The sequence below is a fragment of the Delphinus delphis genome, chromosome 15, assembly GCF_949987515.2.
Source record: "Delphinus delphis chromosome 15, mDelDel1.2, whole genome shotgun sequence".
Taxonomy (NCBI): Eukaryota; Metazoa; Chordata; class Mammalia; order Artiodactyla; family Delphinidae; genus Delphinus; species Delphinus delphis.
Window position 1 is genome coordinate 83,936,456 of NC_082697.1, and position 27,296 is coordinate 83,963,751.

Sequence of the window (27,296 nt, forward strand, 5' to 3'; positions counted from 1 at the left end):
GACTTCAGCTGCCCATCAGGAATCCAAGATGGATCACTAGACTATAATGTAACCAGTGAAACAGGTTCCAGGAGCCTGGGGCCCTGCGCAGAGGCTCACGTACAGCCCTCGACAGATTCTCCTTCCTCTAGGACGACTGGCAACATGCAGTCTAGCCTCGAGGCCGGGAGGGAGACCAGATTACCTTTCGAGTGTCCTTCCAGTTCAGTCTCTGATTTCTAGAATACTGAGGGCTTTCAAACTGGCATTGGCATTTGGTTTTCAAAGAGAAGTAGGCTAAGAGAATTTCTCAGATCAAATCCCTAAAGCCTCATAAAAGCACTTTTCAGTTTTATTTCCCATCAGAAGCATATATATGGAAAGCATTTTAAGTTTCAAAAGCTCCCTAGAAGCTGATCCAGATTCTAGCCCAAAGAGAGTGAAACAGATCGCAATTTTTTTCTTCTCTTGTCTTTGACAGCAGCTTGTCCTTTTGCCTTCCCCTTCCCTCTTCTGCCACATTTTGCTGCTAAAAATCTCTGTAGCTCCCTGTCCTGTGACCACAGCCCTCTTTCTTCCAAGGCCCTCTTGCCTCCCTTAAAACCCTTCTTTTCTCCCCCAAGGCCAGCACCCACTCTGACCTAACTTTATTTCTCCTGGCTTGGATCTTTTCTCCAGGTGGCACCCTTGCCCCTAAACCCTTCATTCTATGGCTGTGCCTGCTGTGCAAGTCCTTCCCTCTCTAGAGCTCTGGACTCAGTCCTTCCTAAAAAGCTTTGTCCAGCCATCATGCAGAAGCAGCCGACGAGGGTCTTGCCCCTTATCCTCCCCGATGTTACTTCCTTCTTCTCTGAACATGTTTGTGAGCCGCTCCTTCAGCCTAGACTTGTGCCAAGACAGGCGGGACATCACTGCTTGGTTGGAATCTGGTCATTCAGTTACTTACTGAGCGCTCCCGTGCCTGAAGAAATGCAAAAGGGGCAGCCACAGCCATAACCTAAGTTCTTGGCAGGGGAGGCCAACTCCCGTGAAGACAGTTAAATAGTGAGATGGTGATGATGACTGCTCTAGGGAGTCAGAAGAGCGGTCAGGAAATACTCCCTGAAAGAGCAGGGTCTTGGCCTGACTGGGACTTAACGGGTGGTGATGGGGGACTGGTACTCTGACACGAGCAAAACTGCATGAGTGGTCAGCCAGTAGACAAGTGTGACAGAGCAGGAGAAAATGGCACTAGGAAGATAAATAGAGCCCAGATTGAAGAAGGCTTTGCAAAGCAGAGTAAAGACAGTGGATCTAATTCTGGACACTCCAGGGAGCTATTTGCAGGCCTGATGTTGGGACAATGTGATCAAAGTGCAAGGAGGGTGGACCTTGTAGAGCCATGAAAGAGGAATGGGAGTTGGGGAGAAATGAGATACAGAATGTTAGGGGAGCTGGGAAGTCTTGTCAGTTTAGTTATCGTAACGGGTCTGGTGCCGCAAGACCTAGGATCACACAGTGCTCCTGTGGTCCTCGGTTAACAAACCCTCCGGTCCCAAAGCCCGTTTATGTAGTGCCTCAGGTACTTGCTGTGATTTTTTTCCTTCTCCAGAAGGCCTTGATGGGGTTGGATTGTCCTGAAGAAACACAGTCTTCTGAGGGCTGATGGGGGGCTGCAGCGGAGGGGCAGCAGCCATCAGGAGCGATGGTGGAGGCGCCAGCCCAGGGCCAGTGGTGGACACAGCCTGGGCACGGGTGTCCAGGAGGCTCCTTCCTCCTGCGGGGCTGTCCCGGAGCACAGCCCCTGTGGGTGTAGGGAGTGTAGTGTGGAGGGAGCCCAAAAATGAGACACTGGGCACATCCTTTAATAGCTGCTGCTTGGGTACAGTTCCGTACCAGTATGTTTGGCTTTTTTAGTCCTTGGGTGCTTTTGAAACATGGAAGAAACCACGTAACCATCAAAGTTTTTTCCCCACACATTTTAAAAGGCTTGTTTTCCAGCTGAAAGCATGTTGGATTAAGCTTAATTTCTCACTCAGATGGCTTAATTTCCCTAACTCCGATGTGCATACAGAGATTTGCTAAATTTTCCTTTTAACAGCATGCTTTCCCAGCTGCTGGGAGGCCTGCTTTTTTTCTGTGGGCCTCCTGACAGAAGTGCAAACCGTTTAAGGCCTTGTGGTACCAACTGCTGTTTATTACCACAGGGACTTGGATATTGGTGTGTTTTCCCAGGAGTTGCATTTATCTGGGGTTTGTGGCTACTCTCCTGTCCCTCTGAGCCATATGGGAGGCAGGGACCAAGGTTGCGCTGGGCTGCAGTAAAAGCCACAGCCCCTCCTTCAGAGTGAGGTCACCTCCCTGCCCAGCTCCAGTCCTACATCCTCATTACGCAAGGAAGTGAAGTCTGTTCCTTGGATGCGATCTGATTGGAACCATGTTTTCTGGGACACCTCTGCTTAAATCTTTCAGCAGAGAACAAACAGCCTTTTTATGGCTTGTTTTTTAAAAGGTACATTTTCACAAGAATGAGGCTTGATACTGTTCATAAATAAACACATCCCTTTGCCGCCCAGGCAAAGGAAGAATGCATCGGGGAACAGTTTGGCTGGGCTTTTGCTTTTCCCTCTCTGAATGCCTGGCGTGCACTGTCCATCCAAGGGTGGCTGAGGGGAGAACACTCTCTTGCTGCCAAAACCACAACAAATGACAACTTTCCGTTCTGTCATCTCTCTCCGCTCCACTGCTGGGCAGGCAATTCATTTTTCTACCATAAAAGGGCAACAGAGCTTGTGTAGAGCCGTGGTGCCTTCTGCACTGCAGTAAGAAAGCAGAAGACAAGCTGGGGAGAGGGACGCATCGCAGTAGGTACAGCGGCACGTTCGCCGAGCCCACATCGCTGCTTCGGCCAGGCTGCCGAGCAGCAGCCTCAGTTGGAGAAAGCAGGGCAAGGAAGGCCTCCCATCTACCTGGGTACCATCGACAGCTCACGCTCGTCTAGTGGGACACAAGTGTGTAGTTCAAACCTTGTTAGGGGGAACTGCACTGAGCCTGCCCAGATGGTTCTATGTTACTGGCATTTGGTTCTCTCCATTTGTACTTGTAGGTGCTGGATTTATAAAGGGAGTAGAGGGGACTCGTACAGCCCATACATCTTCACTGTGCAGACGAAGGAAGGGGTTAAGTGCCAGGTTCACGCAGCTTGAGGAAACTATCACACTTTCGTCTTTTGGTTATATATGAACTTCGGGTTCAGGGATAGCTCTCTAACCTGTGTATGTCCTCAGTGGTCCATTAGTGTACAGTTTGACTCAGTTAAAGGTGAGTCACAGAAGTCTTGACTAATAGAAATACAGTTCTTAATTGATGGGTTCAACCAGGGTTTCAAAAAATAGCTGTTCTTTATAGTGTTACCTGTAAAATCCATGGGTCCTTTAGGTGATTGTAAATAAATGTGCAAAGTCAATAAAGGAATAGGTAGAAAGCAAACACTTAGCAATTTTGACAACATATAGAGCACTTTGGAGAGAGGGGCTGCGAATTTCCTGCCCCATGCAGCCTGGCAAAGGAACCAGGATACCAACTCAACACAAATTGAGCTACAGCACAGAAAATGCTGTTTCAACAGGAGCCCCACGCCAGTCCATGGCCACCCGTGCAGATTGCTGCTCTGGGCCTCTGCCTTCTCTGTGGGGAGCAGCTGCTGCGCTGGAGAGAGCAGGTTCTCAGATTGCGCCAAGAGCAGTGCCCACATCTTTTTGCCTGGCTCCCTTGAAGATTTTCCTATAAAGAAGAACTGCGGGCTTCCCTGGTGGCGCAGTGGTTGAGAGTCCGCCTGCCAATGCAGGGGACGCGGGTTCGTGCCCTGGTCCGGGAAGATCCCACATGCCACGGAGCGGCTGGGCCCGTGAGCCATGGCTGCTGAGCCTGCACATCTGGAGCCTGTGCTCCGCAACGGGAGAGGCCCCAACAGTGAGAGGCTCACGTACCGCAAAAAAAAAAAAAGAAGAACTGAGATTTGCTTTGTCATTTAAACTTACCTTAACTCTAACTGCATGTCTGATTTCAAAGCGAATACTGGAACTGAACTGAGCACATTCCTAAGGGAATAAAAATCATGTCCAAGAATCTTGCTGATCTGGAAATTTGGGAGGAAAGCAAGGATTTTCAAGGTTAAATTTTATTACCCAGATAGTGCTGGTGGTCGGAGTAGATTCTGAGCTCATTGGCTCAGAATCAAAAGTTAACTCAGAAGTCATTCCTGAAAAAGAATATCACTGAGTAGAGATGGCAGAAACAAGCTCAGTGTGAATGATTGATTCAGTATCGCATACCTCAACCTTGTTGGAAAGTGTAAGACTAGTTTAAAACGTTATCCTTCCAGCAGATAAAGCAGTTGAGTAGTCAGTCTTCAAATAGAAATTTATACAATTCTTTTTTAGTATGACCTTTCTAAGTTCTTTATTTCTCAGTAGTGTAAAACTGAATATCTTATTAATCTATCAGAGAGCTAATTGGTATGTTTTTCCTTGGTACTTCGCAAGATCTTCACTGCCCTTGGAGTAAACAGAAAAATGCCCCGAAGAATTCATCTCCACTGTGCCCCTCACACATTCTTCCCTTGTAGAACCTTGGAAGCCCTGGTTTTTTTGTCAGAAGCAGGAAGTGAATTTCATCTTCAAGAACAATTACTAATTCTTATTAAGTGTAATTTTCATAAGGCTAATTTCTCAAGCAAATAGCATTTCTTTCTTGGATTGAGTCTCTCCTTCCCCATCCATCACTCTGTGTATGCATGCCTGGGCGTCCTGGCCATGTGGTGACCAGCTTAGAGACATCAGCCTGCTTGCTTCCTAATTTGGTCAGAGTATGCTTCAGGCAGCCTTGCCTAACTTAGAAAAACACAAACACAGGGAGTAACTTTGATACAGCAAAGGGGAATTTCCTTTTATCAAAAGACCTACAGTTTGCCTCTTACTTCCTCTAAAAAAAGGAAGTAACACTTTGGGAGGCTGTAGCTTGCCCTGCAGTTCCCTCTTTACGCCTGCTTCTTCATGCCAGCTTCCTCCAGCTAGTTCCTGCTCTTTCATCCTCATCCTTAGTGCCTCTCAGCGTTTACAGTTTAATTTTATTCTTAAGGATACCCATTTTCCACTTGAATGTTCATCAACAGGGAACAGATTACATATGGACATTCATACAATGGCATACACCAGGGGTTGGCAAACTTTTTTGTAAAGGGCAAGATAGTAAATATTTTAGTCTTTTTGGACCATATAAATCTGTCAGAGCTGCTCAGCTTTGCCTTTGTAGCTTGCAAGCAACCGTAGACAATATGTGAACAAATGAACGTGGCTGTGATCCAGTTAAGATTATATTTACAAAGAGAGGCAACAGAACAGATTTGACTTGTGAACCGGTACACCATAGCATTAAAGAGAATGACATGGGTCCAGTTGTGCCAATCTGGAGCTATCACCAAGATGTATTAAGTAAAAAAATTAAAATAAAACAAGGTGTAGAACAGTGGGTATTGTATGCTTATATCTGGGTCTCACATGGGAGGAGGAGGAGATGGGTGCCAACATGTGAATAAAATCTGTGTGGAAGGATAAGTAAGAAATTGGTTACAGGGAATTGCTTTGGGGGAGGCTTACTCTGAGGGTAAGGCGGGAGAGGGGGAGTACTGTGCGTGTACTACTTTTCCAATTAAAAAATAACTGCACCCATTTTCATCAACCCAGTCATCTCTGAACTTTTAAAACAAAAGGATTTTATTTTATTTGTTTTTAGGGAACTTGAAAAGAATGATAGACATGTGATTTTAAAAACATGCTTGTATATTTTCAAACCCATAAACCTTTCTCCTGGATCCCTGTGAGGGCTGACTTCACCACCCTCAAAAGGAGTGCTTTGCCTCAGGTTGTAGGTGACGTGATGCAATTTTGTGGCCAGTGGAAAGAGCTGGAACTCTGGCAGCTCTGCCTTTCTTCTCGCTGGCCTTTCTGCAGGAGCCCCATCTCTAGCACACAGAACCGTATGCTGCCAGTGAGAAAACCTTGGCACAGAAGTCAGAGCCCCGTGGGAATAGATACAGCTTTCAGTAACTATGATTCAAGGCTGCTTCCAGCTGCTTCCTTTTCCCACAGAGACTATTTCTGACTAACAAGTAAGGATGGGTTCTGATTCACCCAAGCATTGCTATCACCGGCTTTTAAAATGTCTGGTTTTGGTTGTGAAACCAGCAGAGAAAGTTGTTACTTTCCTAGTGTGTAAAGCAGTTCACTTTTGGTATGTGAGGGACAAGTGAAAGGTTGTGTCTGCTTAGAAGGTAATGTAGCTGTAAACAGCTCAGGAGTCACAGATGGCTGTCCACCTTGCTTCAGGGCCCCCTCCCCCATCTCCTAAGCAAATGTTTTTCAGATAGCCATGCTCATCCTCTCCCTCTCCTAATTTGCAGGCTTGTTTGCTGTCATTCGGTTCTAATACAAAGATCTGTTTAGGAATGTTGGATATCGTACCTTTTGAAATCCCCCCTTGGAAACAGGGTGGGATGGAGATTTGCAGAGATGGGGAAGCAGTTGCAACAACATCGTCTTCTGTCTCTTGCACTGAAGGAGTACCTGGCTGCCAGACCGGGACCTGTTCTGCATCACTTGTCTTGACTTTCCTGTAAAAGCTTAAGTGGGAAGGTACCAGTTTTGCTGAACAAGCAGGCATTGCCTTTTATAAGTCATTTAAAACACCAGAAAGGTGTTTGAAAGATACTGGCATAGTTTCCTCTGACCTCAATTTCATATACTGGTAACTCTTCAGTGCCTGAGACTTAGCACTGACGCCCTCCCCACCAGGTGGCCAGAGGCATGTGTCCACTCCAGAGGAGAGGAGAAACTATACTCAGCTTGATGAAGGACACTGAGAAGTGCTTCGCCGTACATACTGCCCCTAAAGGGAAGCTGGATGTTGTAAAAAATAAATTTAAAACTCCCCATCACCTCTCTCCCCCACACCCTCCCTGCTTCTCTCTCTCTCTCTCTCTCTCTCTCTCTCTCACTCACTCTCTCTCTTACACACACCATACACACACACCACACACACACACGCTTTCCTCTTCTGCCAACACCGCCTGCCTCCCCCCAGCTCTCCCCATTACTGCTTTTAACCTTGAAACCTCTGTTGCACATTTATGCATTCATCCTGTTCCTGCTCTTGCATTATTAATGGGCCTGGAGCAATCCAGCCAGAACACTGACATTACTAATTACTGCTTATAACTGAGAAGTAAGGAGCAGGGAGTAAAGTGGGTCACAAGACGGTGTCATAACAATAAAATACTGCTGTCAGGCAAAATTGCTCGGTGTCTGTGCTGTTTGTTGAGGGTAGAGGTGGATCTTCACCATAAGCCGACCCAGCAGAGACCCTGTTGGTGGAAGGGGAGGTGCTCTTAACATCACATCCGTCACCCCAGTCTCACTGTCTGTGCACAGGGTTAGAGAAGAGGGTGCGTTTCTGTCGGAACTTTGAAGCATCCAAAACTCTGATCATGGCAGAACAACCCCTTTGAAAGCGAGCTCTTTGTGCGCTGGTGGTATGAGCCGGACAGGACTGTGTTAATGTGGCAGGAGAGGCGTTGCAGAGAGACTGCGGGGAACCGGCTTCCGCCCTCGCTTGGCCATGTGCCGTGTGCTGGCATCAGCCCTTCACCTCCAGGTCTGAGTCTGCCTACGTGAGTTAAGTCTCCCTCCAGCCCCCAGATCCCAGCTTCGCGCAAATGTGACACGTCGGGGTTGTTGGGAAATGTAAGCTTGGCAGAACGAGCACGTACCTAAGGTACAAAAGACTGGGCGGCAGAGCGTTACCAAAGGGCAGGGGCCAGCAGCCCCCCTTCTTCCCTGTGGAACGGAGCCCTGCTTATGCGAGGGCGTGTTTGGTTGACGGCCCCTGTGAGCTGGTGTGGTTTCTGTGAGAGGTGAGGACAGCACCTCTTCCCGTTGTTGCTTCAGGGAGAGGAGAATTTCATGCCGCTGGAGCCGCCTTTAATGTCACCTGGGGAACCTTAGCAAACTGATCTCTAATCAAAAGCCTGCCCAGCTTCTGAGGAACACTGACCATGTCTTCTAGAGTACGAGGAAGTAGAAAGGGACTTCAAAGGTAAGAGTAAACCGTAAGACAGTTGAGCTCTGCAAACGTGGGTTACCTGCCCCTTCACGTATCATTTTCTTGAACGCTTCATTTCTAAATTGTTTTACTCAAGTGTGCTATCATGCAATTACAACCCTGAGTCCAGGAGAAAAGGAAAACTACTTTGAAATAATGTTTTTTAATTGTTGAAAAGCAGGAAAAACCATTTTGAGAGGACACAAAGCGTATATTTTTCTTGGAAAGAAAACAGCTTCACGAAAGTGAGCAGTTATTAATCGTTTGATGGTAGAACTGAAAGGATGTGGGCTTCTATGTTCCCTGCTTCATGATCTGCCTCTCTTTTCTTTTTCTTTCTTTTTTAATACTAAAAATGCAGCTAGAATTGAGAGAATGTAGGGAGAATGAATCATGGTTCTCAAAACTGAAAGTAAATCCTCTCGCTTTTCCCACATCTCACACACCAGCACGATGCTGAAGCAGGCCGCACGGGAGGGCAGGCACTCCTTCCAGTTCCACGCCCCCAGCTCTCCCAGTGGGCATGAGTGGTCCTGGTGGTGGTGCTACATCCCAGGAACCTATTTTGTCTTAAGGTCTTGACATGAGGGATGGAGCCACGGCAGATCCACTTAAGGAAGAAAGGTTGTTTCCTTAATCCAGTTCTTCGAATGTTTTCATTTGTTTGTTTTTCTGGTCTCTCAGTCAACATTTGAATTCAGAATCTCTTAAATTTTTACTTTAAAAAGCAGTGATCTGGGAATTCCCTGGCCGTCCAGCGGTTAGGACTCAGCACTTTCACTGCCGGGGCCTGGGTTCAATTCCTGGTCAGGGAACTAAGATTCTGCAAGCTGCACAGCCCAGCAAAAAAAAAAAGATGATTAAAAAACAGCGATCTGAAAAAAAAAACAGCGATCTGCATAGTAATGTTGACTGTTGTCTTCATTTAGGAGCCTGAGTCATACTTTATCAAAAGCAACGCTTTTTGGCTTCCCTGGTGGTGCAGTGGTTAAGAATCCGCCTGCCAATGCAGGGGATACGGATTCAAGCCCTGGTGTGTGAAGATCCCACATGCCGTGGAGCAACTAAGCCCGTGCACCACAACTATTGAGCCTGCGCTCTAGAGCCTGTGAGCCACAACTACTGAAACTTATGCACCGCAACTACTGAAGCCCGCGTGCCTAGAGCCTGTGCCCCGCAGCAAGAGAAATCACTGCAATGAGAAGCCCGCGCACCACAGCGAAGAGTAGCCTCTGCTCGCCGCAACTGGAGAAAGCCTGTGTGCAGCAACAAAGACCCAAGGCAACCAAAAATAGAATAAATAAAAATAAATAAATTTTTTAAAAAAACAACCCTTCTGTTGATAAGAAAGTAAGATGGATAAATTGAGAATTGGCCCACTGCTAGAGTAACCAGCAAAATTTTTCATAACCCATTCCAAAATATATATATATATAAGAAAGATCTATAAGTACTGATCAGGGAATCTCTCCAAGAAGTGCACTGTCGAGTGTAAAAAGCAAGGTAAAATGGGTGCAGCGGGAGCTTTTTTTCTGAAATGAAACACAGGCTTTCACTCATTAGGCCTTTTTGTATTTCTCAGCATGTACATGTATTTTTTTTTCTTTGACCGGTGTCCACAGAGATTTAAAAAACAAAAACTACCCCAGCATAGAATTCTGGGCTTCAGCTGACCACTTTTTCCCCTGACGTTTAGTCTGTTTGGAATGAACGGGTCGGTAGCTCCTCCTTCTCTTTCTTCATAGTTTCTGAATATGTGAATGTGTCATATTAAGTAGTTTTCACCCTACTTCATTTACCGTCTGCTTATACTTCTCATAGCTTTTTACCCTACTTTTTCTCTCAATATAAAAATAATTGAAAGAAGGTAAGCATTGCCAGAATTATCTCGGTTTTACACAATTCTGTGCTTTTAACAGCAAAATGAAAGCCTGGTGCCCTCGCTGGCCAGCTGTAGGAATCCAGGACTGGAAGCAGGAATGTCTTCTGTTAAGAATACTCTCGTGACTCTTCCAGGAAAGCTTGGCAGAGCTTCAGACAATGTAGACAGTGAAGTTCCATTTTCTTCACTTGAACTGAAGTGCTCCCTCCGTCTGTTAGACCTGGAGCTGTGTCAGAAGTAAGTGAAATTCACTAGGCAAAAACTTTTGACATTAAAATAAATGTTTTGGGGACTTCCCTGCGGTCCAGTGATTAAGACTCCGTGCTCCCAATGCAGGGGGCACAGATTCGATCCCTGGTCGGGGAACTAAGATATCCTGCATGCCACCGGTGAGGCCAAAAATAAAATAAATAAATTAAATAAAATAAATATTAAGTTTTCTCAGGGAACAGAACACAAAGACTTTGTTCATTGAACAAAGATCTGTTCTCTGATATTTATTTACTGCTCCAGTCATCTCTTTAGTTTCATTTCCAAAAGCCAGGACCTTTTATCAGACATAAGTAAAATTGTCAGAACAGCTGTTTTTTCCTGCTAGAAAACAGGGGAAAGAGTATGATAGGAAGTTAATTGTAGTGTAACTTTGAGAATCCTGGGCATAACCTATGTAAACTAGGCAAGTCCTTCAATTTCTAAGTAACATGGTTTCCTCATATGTGAAATGGATATGATGACATTCTCTCCGGGCTATCTGAGGATTGAAGGAAGGGATATTAGTAAAATTCTGAGACAGCACCTTTAATCTTTAAGTCCTTGAAAATGTGGGTAGGTCCATTTATCTTCTCCCTCCCCTCGGACTTGGGAAATAAACAAAAGACGAGGTTTTTACTGTTCTTGATTCCTCCTCATTTGAGGCATTTGGTTTCTCTACTTCAGTCTTCTCTGAAATGATGTTGCTGGATCACTTGGCTTCCTCCTCTGGGGTGAGATCTACTTACCTTAGAATCTTTCAAGGGGCAGAGGAGCTTCACACAGACTTTTGGACCTAGAAGAAACTTTAAAATGTCATTTAGATGCACTGGTGTCAGTGTGACAATCCTTCCACAGTATCTTTGTCCAAAAATTAGATACGAGTATACTCTTTCTTTGGTTTCTGAAAACTCTGCCTCTTCCCTTAATTTCGAGGTTTTGATTTGAAACCTGGTATTCCTGACAGATATATTCAGTTGACCATGGTAATGAATCCAGTTGGAATAATCAGGGCTTCTGCTTTTGTTTTTTAAGATCTTCTATAGGTAAAATTCCTTTACCGCAGATATCCCTGTCTTTGAAAGTTTTGTTAAGTTTTCCAAACTCAGCCATCTTAGCTCAGGCTGCTATAACAAATTACCGTAGACCGGGTGGCTTAAACAACCGGCATTACTTCTTACAGTTCTAGAGGCTGGGAAGTCTAAGATCAAGGTGCTGGCAGATTGAGTTCTGGTGAGGGCCCTCTTCTTGGTTTGCAGATGGACATCTTCTCTATATATCATTACATGACAAAGAGCAGAAGGAACAGGTTCTCCTGTCTCTCCTTGTAATGAATCCCATTCATGAGCACTCCACCCTCATGGCCTTCAAAGGCCCTACCTCCTAATACCATCACATTGGGGGTTAGGATTTCAATGTATGAGTTATCCAAGGACACAGACATTCAGTCCATAACTCCAACTCACAGTATTTTTTAAGAAAGAATTGATAACTACAGTTGCAACAGAACCAAGCAATTTAGACAAATCATGGGAGCCTTTTGTAGATGATTTGGTCTACATTGTGACAGCCTTTCCTGGAGGCACCAGCGGTTCTAACCAGTAGCACTTAATCAGAGAACTGATAACATTCAGACTGTAAACTGCTTACTGTGTGACTGTCAGCAAGTCTTTTACTCTGACTCTCCTCATCAGAAAGATGGACGTGTAATTCCTATTCCACCTTCTCTCAGGGTGGCTGTGAGAAGCAAATGAGGTTCTGTGAGGTGAGAGCACTTTGACAAAGGAGTCAAGAGCTGTTCAGAGACCACGTGGCAGCAGTAGTGTTCTTGAGATTTTTGACAAGTACACGCTTTTTTAGAAATGGAAGATTGGATACCTTCCCTTCAAGACACACAGTATGTTGGGGTGACCAGTCTCTTTCATGGTTGATTATCAAAGAGAAGGTTAACCCTGGAAGATTGACATGAACAAGGAAGTAAAGTAGAAGATCCCAGGAGAGCAGAAGCAAAGAACTTTTCCAAGATGCATGTGAGGGCTGCCGCCTCAGGATCCAGAGGGGCAAGGATCAGGGAGAGTTAAAAAACTAAGTGGAGATTATCACTGGATAACTTATGTGGAGCCTTAAAAGTGAAGATGTTTATCAAGGCACATTTTTCTAAAGCTCAGTATGGACTGAGATTGTATCTGCGTTCTTTCTGCCATGTTTTTACAGTGTGCTTCACTAAATTTTTTACATAGTTTTCTACAAGATCAGTACTTAGAATGCATTATAATGCTGTGAATGTAAAGAATTCACATTTGAAAATGTTTTGCTTTTGTCCAAGCCTTCTTAACATACGTATTTAATTACAAGGCATGAACATTAATGGGGCTTTGAACGTTTAAAGCTCTTTTCCTGAGATTAATTTGATTTAATTACTCCTGAGATAGATGTTTGCAGCCTTGGTGACTTGCCATTTGGAGGCAACTGTGAGAGAAGAGTGGCTGAACCATGACTTCTGTCAGGTTCAGCTTTTGGCTGTTTATTTCCCTCCCACTGCATACCCTTCCCTCTCATTTTCAGCTCGTCACTTTGTCCTTTTGATTTTGGGTGGAAAGAGGAAAGGTAATAGAATTCGCCCCTGTGGAGTTCATCTTGTAGCTGGCTGTATTTTCAAAGTAGTAATTTTTAGTGTACATTCCTTAGTGTCCAGTAACAGAACAGTTTCTGTGGCCCTGCTCTCCCAGACTTAAAAAAGTCCTTCCTTGCACCCTGGGTCCTTCAACCTTGGTGGCCTATGGGGAGGGGAGGAGTAGGCCCAGGCCCACAAAAGAGCCCAGACCCCAGACGGGGGCCAGTGGGAGTCCCCCTCTCCTAACATTAGTCGCATCTAGTTCTGAAGGCAGAGGAGGTCAGGGAGCCTGTGGGGCACAGAGGAGGAGTGGCTGTTGAAGGTCACTGTACTCCTTTTCATCTCAAGCCACCTCCACCAGGGGAGCCACCCCGTGTCCACACATCTGCAGTGGGTGACAATCAGGGTGTTTCCTTGGTTCCTACAGCCCGAGTCCAGTGAATGAAGGCTCACCCCTCTTTCTGCTGTGGTCTGGCTCGCTGTAGGAAGCAGAGTGTGGCATGAGCAGCCAGTGGCACGGGTGGAAGGGAGACAGAGGTCTGGCCAGCAGAAGCTGGCTTCGCCCGGTGTGGGACTCACCTCAGCAGTCTCCAGCAGCCTCGTCCACATGCGCCTCGGCAGGAACGGGTGTGGGGCCTGTGGGTGGGGAGCAGTGCAGATGGCCCCAGCAGGAGCCCACTTTTCCTTCTTGGGGGAGCTAAGCAAGGTGTTTCATTGACTTCTTTAGCCACCTCAAAAAAAAAAAAAATAAGGCACACCATTTGATTTGCTAAAGGAAGGAACCATGCAAAAGTAAAAGCTTCGTTCTTCCTTCCTATTTGTGAGGTGCCTTTTGGACAGATGTTGCTTGGGAGCCCATTGGAATAGCTGTTAAGAAATCAGTAGCGCCCCCTTTCTCCCCCTCTGCTCCATAGGCGGGGCACAGGCACCCAGGCCTGAGGGCAACTTGGGGACGCTACACGACCACTCGGGGTGATCTTCGCTGCCACCGACGTAAGCCAAGCTGGAATTTCCAGAAACCCCAGGGAGTGTCGTACAACAGGAGTGGTGGCTGGTGCTCCTGCACAAGCAGGTCAGGGATAACAAAGTCTGGAAGTAGTTTCAACCTCAGGATTTTTTTTTTTTTTTAGTTTATTTGGTTGTGCTGGGACTTGGTTGTGGCAGGTGGGCCCCTTAGTTGCAGCTCAAGGGTTCCTTTGTTGCTCCACGTGATCTCCTTAGTTGCTTCATGCAAACTCCCAGCTGTAGCATGCACATGGTATCCAGTTCCCCGACCAGGAATCGAACCCGGGCGCCCCCGCATTGGGAGCGCAGAGTGTTAACCACTGTGCCACCAGGGAAGTCCCTCAGGATTTTTTTTTTTAATGCAGACTCCCACTTAGAAAGCCCAGCTAATGGAAACACATGTTCGGCCATCACAAATCAGAGCCAAACACTGGCCAGGCTGAACTGCTTCTCTGCCCACTTGTTCTTCACACATCACTGTCTACTTTTATCTAGGCCTTAACTCAGCCATGGCGGCCTTCTCACCATATGTCACTTGTCATATCATAGTGTTGCAATTTTTCTTTTTTTTTTAATTTATTTTTGGCTGCATTGGGCCTTCGTTGCTGCACGTGGGCTTACTCTAGTTGTGGTAAGCGGGGGGCTGCCCTTCGTTGTGGTGTGTGGGCTTCTCGTTGCAGTGGCTTCTCTTGTTGCGGAGCACAGGCTCTAGGCGCGCGGGCTTCAGTAGTTGTGGCGTGCAGACTCAGTAGTTGTGGCTCGCGGGCTCTAGAGCGCAGGCTCAGTAGTAGTGGCACATGGGTTTAGTTGCCCCGCGGCGTGCGGGATCTTCCCGGACCAGGGCTCGAACCCATGTCCCCTGCATTGTCAGGCAGATTCTTAACCGCTGTGCCACCAGGGAAGCCCTGCGATTTTTCTTTAAACAAAAACTACCCCTGTCCCCATCCGGAATTAAGTTAGAAAATCCTGTCTCTCACTTGTGTCTGTGGTAATGGCCAGAGTAATTAGGCTATAAACTCTGCTCGGCTAATCATGAGCTTTGTACAGATTCTATCCCAAGACACTAATATGATTGCCACCCACTTCCCCCAATAATAACTGTATCGCTCATTGATTATCTTCTGCTGTGCTCAGCACTCTGAAAACTCTTACCAGTCCTCAGAGTAACCCTGAAAGGCATCATCATCATTCCCAGTTTACCAAATGGGGACACTGAGGCTCAGGGGTTAAGTGCACACCTGTAAATGGCAGAGCCAGGACTGAGGCTCGAGTGTCTGTTTAGAAAGTTCTAGTGAAGCAGTTAAGATCACAGTGCCTGAGTGCCTGTGACCTTGGAGTCTTTACAGGGAGAGTGGGGATAATGTGGTACCTGCTCAGGGTGTGATGAGGAGTGAGGCAGCACCACCAGGCTCTCTTGTTGCTACGTAAGAACAGCAGCTGTTGGTTATTGAGCACACACATTTCTCATTTATGTTTACAGAAATCCTGCCAGGTACTTGTTTCTCCGTTTTTGTTTTGTTTTTGTTTCCCCGTTTTCTGCGGAGGCAGAGAGGCCAGGACTTTCTCAGGGTCACACAGATGCTCTGACCCTCTGCTCTGCCATGTGGTGCTGCCCCTTTAGCCTGCAGGCTGGCATTTGCTTTTTGCCATATGATTGTAGTCATTCCGTATGTACACTGCTGTGCCTTGCTTTTTTACTCAACATAACGTAAGCACTTTTTGCATTCTCTAACCATGTGTAAACATGTGTCATGGGTGGCTGTCATTCCATCAATCAGATGTGCTTCAGCTTATTCCCATGCACCCCTGAGCTGGAAATGCAGGAGGCTTTCCGCTTTTTGCTGCTGCAAACAGTGCAGTGCACGGCCTTGTATGTAAAGCCTTCTCTTTTTTAGAATTATTCATGAGGATAGATCTCTAGAGTAGGACTCCTGGGCCCAAGAGAATCAATTTTCTTAAGACTCTTAAGACATAGTTCCAGATTTCTTTCCAGGATTGTATATGGTTATCTTTCCTCCAGTACATGCTGCTTATTTTAAAAGGAAAAATGTCATCTGTTCTTCAGCACAGAGACTGGCTGCCCCAGGCTGAACAGTGACACATGCTGCCTGGCTGCCCTTCAGAGAGGCACTGACACCTTTGAAGGGCTGCTTTGTGAAGTAGCCTTTGAGGTGATTCCGGAGGATTTCAAGACAAAACAGGAATTTTCGGAGTCCAGATTTGAGCAAAAGCAAGTATAGGCCAGCACGTCGGTACAGAGTTTGTCCTGGCAGCGTGACACCCACTCTGGTCTCAGTTGTCCTCTGAGTGGACAGTTGTGCTTGCATTTTAGTGCAGGCGTTTCTTGATTGTCCCTGCCGTGAGGAGAGAAGCTGCTGGAGTAAAGAAACAGCATGAGAAGAACCAAAACAAACCGATGGGGGCTTCCCTGGTGGCACAGTGGTTAAGAATCCACCTGCCGATGCAGGGGACACAGGTTCAAGCCCTGGTCCGGGAAGATCCCACATGCCACGGAGCAGCTAAGCCTGCGAGCCACTACTGAGCCCGCGTGCCACATCTGCTGAAGCCTAGAGCCCCTGCTCCGCAACAAGAGAAGCCACTGCAATGAGAAGCCCGCGCACTGTGATAAAGAGTAGACCCCGCTTGCCACAACTAGAGAAAGCCCGCGCACAGCAGCGAAGACCCAACACAGCCATAAATAAATAAATACATACATACATACATCGGATGTGCCTGTGAACCCATCATTGTGAGAGTGGGCGCACGTGTTCCATCCTGGTTGCTGTTGGCTCAGGGAGTTTGTCACCTTTGGTCACCTTTGTAGCATCCTTTTTTTAAATTTTATTTATTTATTTTTGGTTTAGATTCTGGTTCTTCCAGCACTACAGGTTCCAGGCTAGCAGTGATTCTGGATTTAGGCTTCAGGAAACATGAGAGTGGGTGGGTTTGAGGTAGAGCTGAGAGGACTGGCTGGTGGGATAAGTTGGGGGGGGTGGTGAAGAAAAAGGAGGAATCCAGGGTTTTTGCTTGCGCAGCTAGTGGGTGGTGGTGTCCCTTAGTGATACAGAGGAGACTAAGAACAGCTTTGTGGGGAGGTGAGGGGATCAAACTTTGTGTTTCAGACGTGTCTGTGATGCCTTTTAGACCTCCAGGCGGAAATGTTGAAGAGCCAGTCGGATATGCAGGCCTACCACTTAGGGAAGCTGTCAGAGCCAGAGTAGAGCCGGGCACCACCGATCCTGCCTGCGTGGGAGAGCCTCAGAGCCTGGCGTGTCAGCTGGCGAGGGAGTGGATGAGAGGGGACTGCTGGTTTTGCCTGGGAGAGTTGAGGAAACATTATAGAAGTGACTTTAGGATTGGACCTGGAAGGCTGCTGGGTAACTAGGGCAGAGGAGTGGGGAGAGGCCTCCCAGAAGAAGACACAGCATATTTAAGGTGTGTTTCTGAGGGAAGGGGGGGGCGGTGGCCGGTGGTGAGCCATTTGGTGAAGGGGACAGTCCTTGTGGGAAGAGTGTGGGCGGCGTCTTGTTAACAATAGCAGGTCCATCCAGGGTGGGAAAGGGGATGATACGATCAAATAAAGGTTTTCAGAAGATTATTCTGGCAGCAGTTTGAAAAAAGGACTGAAAGTGAGAAGAGATTGAAGGCAGGGAGGGCAGTAAGAAGACCCCGTAAGGATGCAGCTCAGCCACACACAAGCAATGCAGTGCAGTTAGCGCTGCTGCTTTCATCCTTAGAGTGATGGCGGAGCCACCGTGCTCCCTGCCCTGGGGCTCTGGCAGCTCAGCAGAAAGGTGGGTATGAGCGGGCCAGCGTGCTTTGTGGACAGTTGAGGTTCTGGCTTTATCCATCCAAGTGTGTTGGGAGGGCTGGCTCTTTATCAGTGTGATGGTCTAGCTGCTCAGGTTCTATCTCACCAAGGGCAATTCTAAAGACACTCCTGTTCCTGTTTCTGTAAGACCAGTTGTTTAAAATGCACACACTCACACTAATACTCTCATTCTCCTGGTGGCTTTTTTCCTTTTCTTTTTTTTTTAATTGTATCCTGCAACAGCACATTCCACTGGCAGATTCCACAACAGGAATGTTCTTTCACTTGCTTGATTTCAGTGGTTTGATTTTGTGGTGTGTTGCCATAGCGCCTGGAGCTAAGGCCTTATCAAATAACTGCGCATCTGGTGAAGACTTCAACTCCCAGGAACTGGAGGCAAGGAGAACTGTCAAGGGGCTCTCCGGTCAGCTCTCCCAATACTGGGAGGCCTCGCCCAAGTTCTGGCTTCCTAACAGTCTGCTCCACCAAATACATGTCTTTAATGTATCAATAAATACACCATTTGTTTATATAGTATTTTCTCTGTGCTGCACCATTCTGGGGCGAAAGAATTTGTCCAGCACTCTTCACTGGGGCTGGCTGGAACAGCACTGCCACTGCCTGCGTTCAAATCCCAGCCCCTCCACCAGCTAGTCGTGTGGCCTTACACAGCCCCCTTCACCCTCTGTCTCAGTTTCCCCTACTGTGAAAATAGGGAGGAGAATAGCCCCCTCCTGAGAGATTGGCTATAAGGATTGAATGACTTAATATAAGTAAGATGTTTAGTCCATGGGCACTCAGTGAATGTTAGCTGTATTATTATTCATCCCACTGTGTACCTCATTTCTCCTACTCTTAGATTTGGCAACTTTACTAAGTCTTTTCAATATTCTATACTTGTGGCTCCCATAAATTTCCCTGTTGCTCTTCCCAGGGTTCCAATCCCTGTGTGGTCAGGGTTATTGGAAAGTAACTGGAAGCCAACCATACTGCCCATGTTGTTTTCAGGTGCTCATCCTCCGCTCACCTGCAGCATCCTCAGTTTCCTCAGCAGTGTCTACGGACCTGGGTTTTGGTTCTTTAATGCGCTCATTGCTCTGTCAGTTCTCTCGATTTCCCTTTGCCTTTTAAGTGAGAGAAACCAGCTCTCACTTGGTAACCTGCTGTCCAAAAATAGGCTCTGCCACCTTCTGTATGAGGGGGCCTCTCCGACTCAAGTTACTGCTCTAGACACCCCCCCCCCCCCCCCCCCCGCCATGGGGCAGGGTTTTCCTGCAGCTGTGCTTGGCAGGCATGAGGCCTGGAGGCCCGGATGTGATGCTAGCGATGGCAGAGCAGCAGCTAGAACGTCTATTCGTCTACTGCCGGGTGCCGCCACCCTGTGGGTACTAGAAGTACAGCGTCTCATTCAGTCCTGTAACTCTGTTATCTCTCCTTCATAGACGAGGAAACTAAAGCTGAGAGATGAGCTGCTCGCCCGCGGTCACCGTTCAGTGAGTGGCCGAGGCAGACCACCCACATCTGCCCAGAGCCAGTGTCCTGACCACCAGGTTGTGTGGGGAGCCCAAGTTGCCTTAATCTGTCTGAATCTCACTGTGCTCATCTGTAGAATGAGATTAACTGTACATACTTGGTGAGGCTGCGATGCTGGTTGGAGGATATCTCGGGCAGATCTTGACCATGTTAGTTCCCGTCCTGAGACTGGGCACAAGCCTTAATATTCTGTAGATGCTGTTTATTAAATGTGGATAAAAATATTTACGTTGCGTGAGCTCAGATGACATAAAGCTGTATTGCGTATTTCTCTGCATGTGGGTGTTTTCAGTAAATTGAAAGCCTTGTAGATGGCAGTGAGATGGGAGGGTTTCTGAGGACCATTTTCTTACTGGTCTAGTGAGGAACTGACAGTTACAGCAGGCAGTCAGCAGAGGGCCTCAGAGCCTCACAGATAAGCGCAGATTCTGGCCCTCTCAGGGAGGCCAAGGCCAGCCTTCTTTGGCTTCAGTGGGCGTGCAGTCAGGCAAGCCCAAACTGGAGTGCCCATCTCTGAACTTGGGAGGAAACTCCACCACCTTCGATATCAAGATAGGGGCTAGGTGGAAGATAGAAATCACAGTTAATTACAGAAGTACAGTTGCAAAATCTGGTGGCCTGCTAGTTGGGGATATGTGTAGTCTTGCTTTGAGGGCGGGGCAGAGGATTGTGTGGTATACCATTGTATGTAAGAGAGGAACACATTGGCTCTGCAGGAACCGGGAGGTGAACAAGAAACTATTTATCTAACTCCTTCACACCCCAGTATCCCCTTGCTCTGGTTTTTATTGGGTTCTGCTTCAGTAACCCGTATGGCCTCTGCATGTATAACCCCCTCCCTGGGCAGACTCTTTCCTGGGAAGTCCTGCGTAATGCTTCCAGGATTGTGGACAGCAAATGCAGAGTGAAGTAATGACAGACACACCCGGAAGAGGATTAAGCTGTTTCGCTCTTAACCCTCAGTATTAGCAATTGAATGGCCAGATTCCAGACTGGTTCTTAGTAATTTCTTTCTAATCTGAGGATCCTGATTGTGGGTGTAGTGACAAGCGCTTGGAACAATGCCTTTATAAGTGCTTGTTGTTGCTACAGTTACCAAAAACTGTATATTGACCTTTATTTTTATTTTTTTATGGTTTATTTTGGCCAAGCCACACGGCATGCAAGATCTTAGTTCCCCGACCAGGGATCGAACCCTGGCCTTTGGCAGTGAGAGTGAGGAGTCCTAACCACTGGACCACGTGGGAACTCCCTGTATATGGGCCTTTAAATCGTGGCCTGGATCTTGCATTCATTCCCTTTTTAACCCATGGATGTCCCTTTTTTTCTCCTTTATAGTGGAAAGCTTAGAAAAATGGCAAGAAAGCCAAAAGAATGCAGTTATATCACTAGCAATAAAATTTATCTCGTGCTCACCTTTAGTGAATGTAGGAGGCATTCATTGCCTGTGCTGCACATACAGTAAGAGCACATAGTGTTCAGAGGGCAGGGGAATCCTTGGTGACTCCTTGATTGGTGCGTGGAAGTGCATGTTCAGCAGTCTCTAAGTAATATGTGTTTGCCCTGAAGTGAACACCTTGACAGTTTAGAAATAATGCTAATACAAAATAAAATCATTTTCAGCTTTCCACACCTTATAATTACATCAGAGTACCCTGAAACTGTTGGGTGGGCAGGCCCCACTTGTGTGTGTGTGTGTGTGTTATACCAATATTTTACTTAAACTGGGCCGCTAGTTAGGTTTTCTTAGGAACGAACGTCATAGAACAGAACAGGATCTGGTTTGTTTTGGTTTGCTTTTGTTTGGCTTTGTCTTTAAGAAACAGCAACCCCTACCCACTGGAAACGTAGACCTTGGATGAGAGTATTTCCGGCATTCACTGGTCCCATTTTGGAGCACCCCAGCTGGGTGCACACCTGGTCATAGGCCCAAGGTCAGCCTTGAAATAATAGCAGGGGACAATGGCTGGAGGGGAAGTACTTTGAACCTGAGGCCCAAGGAAGGCCAGTGGCCTTTCTGTCTGTCATGGTTCTCATATTGTACTGTTTGTGAGTCCTTTATTTCTTTATCAGTTGTTAGGCCCGAAGTGCCATTCTTCTGCAAGAATAAGGGCTTAGATGAGACTGGCTTTTTCCAGCACAAGCCTACTCTTTCTAACTGTGCACCTGTCCCCCTTTTGTGCCCTCTCAGGGCGTCTGGGGTGCTGTTTGTGTTCCAAGAGTGCCATCGCAGCTGTGGCAGCCCTGCAGACAGGCAGACAGGACCGGAGCAGTAGGTCTGGAGCAGACTGCGCCACTTTGTTCCACACAGAAATGCCATGCGGACAGAGGCTGCAGGGAAGCAGCTCACTGGCTCTGCTGCAAGTGCTGCTGGGAGATTTCCCCAGCAGCGGTTCTGACATGGCTTACCTTGTTTCAGAGTCATACTCATTTTTTGCACCTGCTGTCAACACTTTCACTGTCAGCTTCGTTTTGTGTTAAAATTTGCATAAATTTTAAAGGTATGAAGCTGGGGAAAAAAGCATTTCTTTCAGATAGAGGTGGTGCTATGAGCTTCATGATCTGTGTGGTCCTGCCTCTCTCCTCCATCCACGGAGATACAGCCCAGAAAAGTCACTTCCCTTGCAGGAGCCTTAGATTCTTGTCTGTGACTCACTTGCCTCTGTGCAGGGGGTTAGGGATTGACAAGATGATGGGTGTGAAGCACCCAGTACAGTAAGTAGTATATAGCAGGTATTTAATAAACGATGCCATATCTGAGTCTTTGAGAGTTGATACTTCTTCTTTCCACGCTATTATTTTATTAATTGATTTATTTATTTTTGCTGTGTTGGGTCTTTGTTTCTGTGCGAGGGCTTTCTCTAGTTGTGGCAAGCGGGGGCCATTCTTCATCGCGGTGCGCGTCCTCTCACTATCTCGGCCTCTCTTGTCGCAGAGCACAGGCTCCAGACGCGCAGGCTCAGTAGTTGTGGCTCACGGGCCTAGCTGCTCTGCGGCATGTGGGATCTTTCCAGACCAGGGCTCGAACCCGTGTCCCCTGCATTAGCAGGCAGATTCTCAACCACCGTGCCACCAGGGAAGCCCCCTCCACGCTATTATTTTAAAATCAAATTTTAACCTTTCAATTAAATTGCGGGAGTTCTGCTCTGTTACATATGAAGCTAACATATACAAACATTAACCGTTTTACCTCCACATTGCTTTAAAGGCTCCCTTCTTTGCGCTCCTACAAGTGGGTGTCAGCATTTCTTTGAACACTCTTCCCAAGGATTCCTTGACTGGCAGATTTCTCATAGCCTGTGATGACTTAGGGTTGTTTGGGTTTTTTCGTCTAAATCTAGCCATATGGAAGAATTTCTTCAGAATCTCTTATCTCCCCACTTCACCTGGTCGGACTTTCACTCTGGACTGTAGCTGTGGCCTCCTGCACTCAGTCTCCTGACTCTCTTTTCCTCCCTCCAGTATGCCCTATAATGTTGTCAGCCTTGCTGTTCCTTCACATCACCCAGTTAGAACCTGCAGTGGCTTCTAGAGCCCAGGCCTTTGACACTCTTTCAAAAGAAAGAAGTCTGGCCTCTGCCTCCTGATTTCTCACAGACCAGACCAGGTCCTCCACGTGCCTGCCTCTGCTCACGCACGTGCCTTCACCTGGACCATTCTCTTCACCTCTTGTCCTGCTGTCTCCACAAAGCCCTCTCCAGTCCACACTGCTTTGTGCATCCACATTAATTAAATAGATAAATTGGCAGGTAAATAGATAGGTAGGTAGGTAGGCAGGCAGAGGCCCTGTTTTATACTTCAGGGCTCCACAGAAGAATCTCAGTAACCACTGACTATTTAACCTGCTTCCCCCTCTCAGGTAGGGCTGGTGCCAGATGTAGTACTGCCCACAGGTGGGGTTTGGTGTTGGAGAGAATACATCTGTCTCAGCATCAGATTGTTCAGTAAGCTGGTCTCAGGGAGTCCAGTTGGTGCAGAGCGGATACCCACACTGTACATGCGTGTCCCCGTCCCACCATGAGAGTGGGTAGAGAGGCTGATAGATACCACCCCATGTCTCTTGTAAAGACAGAACAAACCTATAAATTGCAGCTTCTTAGGCCAAGGCTTAGGAAATCTCAGCACTCCTGTAGATTTTACGACCAGGGGATCCCCGGAGGTCAAGCGATAGGATCCAGAGAGAGAACCTCAAGCACAAAGCGCCTCAGCTTCTCACCTTCCATCCTAGACCTCCTGCTCTCCGCAGCTCCCTTCTCCTCCACTCTCCCACCTCTCCTTGCAACCTGTCACCAAGTTCTCTCCAGATCTCTCCTCTGCCCTGCGCTGCTCGCCCGGATCACAGCAGCCTCCTCACAAGGCTTCCACTTCCAGTTTCATGCTCCATGCCTGCACTGGAGTGATCTCCTACAGAACAAACTTGGCCACGTTGTCTCCTGTTTAACACCCTCCATAGCCCCCATGGCTCTTAGGATGCACCTTAGGAGGCCTTACACATCTGGCCCGGGATCTAGTTGGCCTCATCAGACTCCTCTCCTGCACATCTTCCTTCTCCCAGCATCATGTTCCAGCCCCACACGACTTGAGTTTCCTCACTAGACCAGCTCTCTCACATCTCTGCTCTTTGTACTTGTTACACCCTCCACCCTCTCCTGGGTGACTCTTCCTGAACCTTTGAACCTCAGCCAGACCCTCTCCTTTGTGCAGCCTTCCCAGGCCCCACCCCTCCCCTGAACAGCTAGAACACCATGTGACCCTTCTCTCTTGTCCCACTCTACGAGACCCTTCTCTCTTGTCCCACTCTACAGTAGCCGATACCTGAACAGAAACACTGTAGGATCCACCTCTTAGCCGGCACCTATTCAGGACCTGGCATAAGCATTTGTTTGGAGGAACAAGTTAGTCAGTCACGAGGAGTAGACACCACCACTCCCTGATGATCTCTGCTTTATGAGAAGACAGCTCTTTTCACAGAGGCCTTTTCCGAGCAGCAGTAACCATGAACTCTTGTACTTGTCTTGGGGGGGGGGGGGGCTGGGGAGAAAGGTGGAGAGGGAGCAGTCTCTTGATGGTTAAGGAAAACCACATATACCTTTGTAAAAAGGGTGGGGGCAGGGTGGAGACAGCCAGACCAGCTGGTGAGTGGCAGCAGTTCAGTAGCTGGATGAACAAACAAGCCTAAACCTAGAGCCAAGGTTGTGAATGTTTCCTTGGTGCCAGTGCTCATCCCTCAGCTGTGCCCGGTCCTAAATCTGGTCTGTAAAGTGCAGAAAACCCTACCCCCAGCGCACGCGCGTGTGTGCGCGCACACACACACACACACCCCTGATGCAGCTCATAGCCATTTTCATTTAGTCCTCACCAACATTATAAACTATTTTTTTAGTTAGCTACCAATATATGAAATCAGATTTTATGTAAAATTTCAGATTTCTGGCTTCTCTTAAATTTAAAGCTTAGGCAAACTGAATCTCGCTTTTGATTGGCCACCACGATTGGTTATTTTCTAGCAGCTTGCATTACCTGCCACCCATATGGGCGTTTTGAGATTGCAGTTCCTGGTCTGCTGTAATCTCCTCCTGAAAGTCAGAGACAGAGTCTTGTTCATGGTTTTATTTCCACTTGCTAATACAGTGTCTAGCTTGCTTGATAAATATTTGTTGAAATCGATTTAATCACACTTTAGTATCATAACTATTTGTTGTTGTGTACTGGCAAGAGAATGCAGGGAGACGGATGCAAATTTAATTCAACATGTATTTTGTGAATTCTGGAAACCTCTTTTTATTCCCAGAAGATATATTGAGTCTGATTCCTGTTGAAATTGGTCAGTAGCATAAACTATCTCTTCATACTCTAAGCACCACATTGCGTTGAGGGGGGTGGTATATTCTGAGGATTACCATTAGTAAAGGTAGAAGTAACTGGTATAACTACAGGATTATTGGGAATTCCCTGGTCCAGTGGTTGGGACTTGGCACTTTCACTGCAGGGGCCTGGGTTCAGTCCCTGGTCGGGGAACTGAGAATCCCACAAGCCACGCGGCATGGCCAAAGAAAAAAATTATTATTCCCCCAAAGTCAGCATGTACTTAGAGGCCCCACTTCCAGGAAGCCACGTGTTCATCTGAATGGAAAATAGATCAGTGGCACTCTCGGTTTTCGGGGACTTAGTCACAGTCTCCACAGCCTGTTCCCATCTGTCCCCCAAAAATCATGACTTAGAGTTTCAGCATGAATGAAGAAGGTCAAAGGGCAGCAGTGTGTGCACAGAGGGTCAGGACCTCTCTAGATCCACCACCATCTAGTGTTTGATCACCATTGAAGGCCACCCTATTAATTTGCTAGGGCCGCCATAACAGAATACCACAGATCGGCAGCTTAAACAACAGACATTTACTTTCTCACAGTTCTGGAGGCTGGAAGTCCAAGATCAAGGTGTTGGCAAGTTTGATTTCTTCTTAGGCCTCTCTCCTTGGCTTGCAGATGGCCACCTCCTCACTGTGTCCTCACAGGGCCTTTCCACTGTGAACGCAAATCTCTGGTGTCTCTCTATGTGTCCAGATACCCTTCTTCTATAAGGACACCAGTCAGGTTGGCTTAGGGTCTACCCTAAGAGCCTCATTTCAACCTAATCACCCCTTTAAAGGCCCTGTCTCTAAACAGATTCACATTCTGAGCTACTGGGGGTTAGGACTTCAACATCTGAATTTGGGAGGGAGCACAATTCAGTCCATAATGGCCGCCCAAAAAACCCAGTGTCTTTTGTAGCCTGATTCAGGTGAGAAAGCCACAGAAATCAGGGGTGGTTATAATCGAGCTTACAGCTGAGCCAGAGACAAATCTGTTAGAGCTTTAGCAGATGTGTCCCCGTGTATTTCCAGGTGGTCCAGCCTTCGTCCAGGCACCTAGGGCAATTGCTGCTGAGCCCGAGTGGAGCCGAGCTTGGGGAGCCTGACAAAAGGCAAATGGCTTCTGGTGAAGTTTTGTCCTATTGTCCATCTGTTGTTTTGAGTAGTTGCTGTAAGGAAGGAATTAAGAATGAAAAACAAAGATACTGGCAACACCAGAGCAGGCTACCACTCTGGCAGCTCTCTGCAGGGTCGGGTGTTCACAAAATCACTAGGCCCTTCTAGGGGAGGAGACATGGAAGGGGGGTGTGAGTGACATGGTTCCTATTGAGTAGACCTTCAGCTCTACCTTCCTGGGCTGGGCTTATCTTGCCTTCAAGGAAAGCTGTGGACAGGCTCCTTATATGGCCAAACACTACAAGTTCCCCCTCGGTACACCATATAACTGGAACAGAGAATTGGGGCCACGGAGAAAGGCTGAAAGACAGCTTAAAAGAGATGAGAGGGAAGTCACATTTGCAACATATTGTGTTACGAGACCCATTTACAACACCTTAGTTGCACTTTTGCTTCCAAAGGTCACCTTTGGGTGTTTGAACATGAAGAAAACTAATGAAAAAGTGGTTTAGCATTAGTGGGTGGTGGTTAAGCATGCTTTAGGGTCAAATGGTGAGGACGCACCATTGATTAGTTTCTCTCTGATCAAATAGTGTTTGAGATAGTGGTATGCTAAGGTTTGTTTTATACTTGAGTGACTAACTGTACTGAAAATTTAAGTCCAAGAATAAGCAAACAAGAAAATAAAAGACCATTTGTCTTCATCAGCAGTCAGCTCAGCACCCTCGCCTGGTTCTGAATGTCTTCTTGGCAGCTTCCTCGACGTGGCATCAGGCGAGCCCTACTTCCCCGCATAGCTGGGTCCTTCCCTGCATCAGCAAGCAGCCTTTACGGGCAGGCGAGTATGTGCTCAGTGCAGATGGTTTATATACTTGAAGACCCTGTGCCGGCATTGTTTGTTTGCAAGGTGCTTTCCAAAATGCATTGTTCACCATCTCGTTTTCAACAACAATATTTGGCAAATTTGATAACAAATTTTAGACCTTGATTTACAAGCATAAAGAATTATAGATTTCACTATTGCTCCCTCCTGTCACCTCACTCTCTCATACCTCTTTGTCCCCTACTGTTAAATATGTTGATGGCCTTTCCCTTGAAGCAAGATGGAGTGATGATTTCACGA

The 27,296-nt window shown here is 47.1% G+C and overlaps 1 protein-coding gene across 6 annotated transcripts in view; it reads left to right on the top strand.

Moving 5' to 3' along the window:
* The window catches only part of RNF216 (ring finger protein 216), a 171,715-nt gene that overhangs the window by 89,625 nt on the left and 54,794 nt on the right, over positions 1-27,296 (top strand). The gene's annotated exons all lie outside the window — the stretch shown is intronic.